The following is a 2,818-nucleotide window of genomic DNA, read 5'->3' as shown; positions in this document are numbered from 1 at the left end:
AATGGCAGGGTTGTGAGTTTGAGTGCCATTCTGTTTTTCCCTTTTTTAAGGCTTCATGAGCAGAGAGTACAGGGAGTGTTTGAAATGAGCAAGTCTCGCTTTGATTCAGGACTCTTACCTGTCAGCAGCATCTCACTGTGAAAGATTGAATTTGATCTCATTTCATTCTCAGCTCGGGGTCGGTGCGTCTCAGTGGCACTTCTGGCTGTCTCCCGCTTCACAATCCATCAGTTCTGAAAAAGCAATGGGGAATATTACTCACATGTTGTGTTCTTTAATTTTTTGGAAAACTTGAATGTATGTATTTTCTTCCAAAACAAGGACACCAAGTCACTGTTCACGTCGGGCCGAAATAGCTCAGTTGGGAGAGCATTAGACTGAAGATCTAAAGGTCCCTGGTTCAATCCCAGGTTTCAGCAATTTTGCTTCTTTATGTGTCCCTTGCATTGGTTCTGATTTTCCAGTTGCACAATTTCCTTTGAGATTATTTACCAAGCACCAGTGGATTGAATTTGAGAAACAACACCGAGTCATTTGCAACATAGAAGGTGGTCCTTTGGCCTATCACGTCCATGCTGGCTCTCCCCGGAGCAATCTAGTCAGTTCCACTCACCAGCTGGATCCCTTTCCTCCTGCAAGTTTCTTTCCTTCAAGTATCCATCCAATTTCCTTTTCAAATCATTGATTGTCTCTGCTTCCACCACACTCGTGGACCAAGTCATTACCACCCACAACATAAAAAATTCCACCTCATCAAGGATGGGAAATACTTACATCTTCTATATTTGCTTATTCTCTATTTCTATGAGAATAGACTGGCAGTCAACATGAAAAGAAACCCAAAAATCTTCGAGCAGCATGTAAATGATAAGTGGGTAGTAAGAGGTTGAGTCGGGCCCATTAGGGACAAAAAGGATAATATAAGCTTAGAGGTGCAGGGCAATGTTAATCTACTTAATGAGTACTTTGCATCAGTGATCACTAAGGAAGTGGAATTTGACAAAATATCAGCTGAAGTGAAGAAAGTAGAGGCAATGGAGAGAGTACAAATTAGGAGAGGGAGGTAATAAAAAGGCTGGCTGTGCTTAGGGAAGATAAATCACCTGGTCCGGATGGCTCACATCCCAGGTTGCGAAAGGAAATGCGGATGCAGATAATGCAAGGGCTTGCTATAATCTTCCAATCTTCCCTGATACGGGGGAGGTGCCAGAGGATTAAACAGTGGCAAATGCGACACCCTTATTCAAGAAAGGGTGTAAGGACAGTCCGGGTAACTACAGGCCAGATAGATTAACAGCAGCGGTGGGTAAGGTTTTAGAAAGAATAATCAGGGTAAAAAATCAACAGTCACTTGGAGAGGTTCGAGTTAATTAAGGAGAGTGAGCATGGATTTATAAATGGGAGTTCATGCTTGACTAATCTAACTGCATTTTTTGATGAACTAACAGAGCAGGTTGATGAAGGGAATGCAGTGGATGTTGTTTATATGGATTTTAAGGAAGCGTTTGACGAGGTACCACATAAAAGGGCGGTTAACAAAATTGAGGTTCGTGGTATAGGAGGGTCAGTGTCCAATTGGATGGAAAAATGGTTTAAGGACAGAAAACAGCGAGTCTTATTAAATGGTTCTTTGTCAGACTGGAGAATAGTCGACAGTGGTGTTCCCCAAGGGTCAGTGCTAGAACCACTGCTTTTTTTGCTCAAGGTAATTGACTTTGATCTTGGAATACAGAGTAGAATCTCAAAATATCCCGATGACAACAAACTTGGAGGAGCGGCAAACAGTGAGGATGATATGAACTGCCTGCAACAGGACAGTGATAGGCTAGCAGAATGGGCAGACAGGTGGCAGATGGAATTTAATAGTGACAAGTGTGAGGTGATGTAAAGGAATAGGGAGAGGGAATATATACTTAATGGCACAGTTCTAAAGAGTGTGCTGGAATAGAGGAACTTGGGGTTCATGTGCATCAATCTTTGAAGGTGACAAGACATATTGCGAGAGTGGGTCGCAAAGCATATGGGATCTTGGGCTTTACAAATAGAGGCATTGAGTACAAAAGCAGGGAAGTTATGCTGAACCATTATAAATCTCTGGTTAGGCCACAATTGGAGTGTTGCTTCCAGTTCTGCTCAGCAGACTTTAGAAAGAATGTGAGGGTCCTTGAGAGGACGCATAGGTGATTTACCAGAATGGATCCAGGGATGGGGGATTTTAGTTACAAGGTTAGGTTGGAAAAGCTAGGATTATTCTGCCTATATCAAAGGGGATTGAGTGGAGAATTGATAGAGGTGTATAACACCTCAAGAGAACAGGCCATCCTGGACTGGGTATTGTGTAATGAGAAAGGATTAGTTAACAATCTTGTTGTGTGGGGTCCCTTGGGGAAGTGCGCCCATAATATGATAACATTCTTCATTAAGATGGATTGTGAGAGAGTTGATTCCGAGACTCGGGTCCTGAATCTAAATAAAGGAAACTATGAAGGTATGAGGCGGGAGTTGGCTATGATAGATTGGGGAACGTTACTTAAAGGGTTGACAGTGGATAGGCAATGGCTAGCATTTAAAGAGCGCATGGATGAATTACAACAATTGTTCATTCCTGTCTGTGCAAAAGTAAAACAGGAAGGGTGGCTCAACAGTGGCTTACAAAAGAAATTAAGGAAAGTATTAGATCCAAGGAGGAGAAATATAAAATGGCCAGAACAAGCAGCAAACCTGAAGATTGTGAGCAGTTTGGAATTTAGCAGAGGAGGACAAAAGGATTGATTAAGAAGGGGGAAACAGAGTATGAGAGTAAGCTAGCAGAGAACAC

The 2,818-nt window shown here is 42.4% G+C and overlaps 1 non-coding gene across 1 annotated transcript; it reads left to right on the top strand.

The window, feature by feature from the left end:
- Positions 1-346: 346 nt before the first annotated feature.
- Positions 347-419, top strand: trnaf-gaa (transfer RNA phenylalanine (anticodon GAA)). Its single transcript has one exon. It is a non-coding gene; the product is annotated as a tRNA-Phe (tRNA).
- Positions 420-2,818: the final 2,399 nt, after the last annotated feature.

This window comes from Heterodontus francisci, unplaced genomic scaffold (assembly GCF_036365525.1).
Source record: "Heterodontus francisci isolate sHetFra1 unplaced genomic scaffold, sHetFra1.hap1 HAP1_SCAFFOLD_61, whole genome shotgun sequence".
Lineage (NCBI taxonomy): Eukaryota > Metazoa > Chordata > Chondrichthyes > Heterodontiformes > Heterodontidae > Heterodontus > Heterodontus francisci.
Note: the sequence above shows the minus strand (reverse complement) of the source record. Positions and strands in the feature narration are given on the sequence as shown.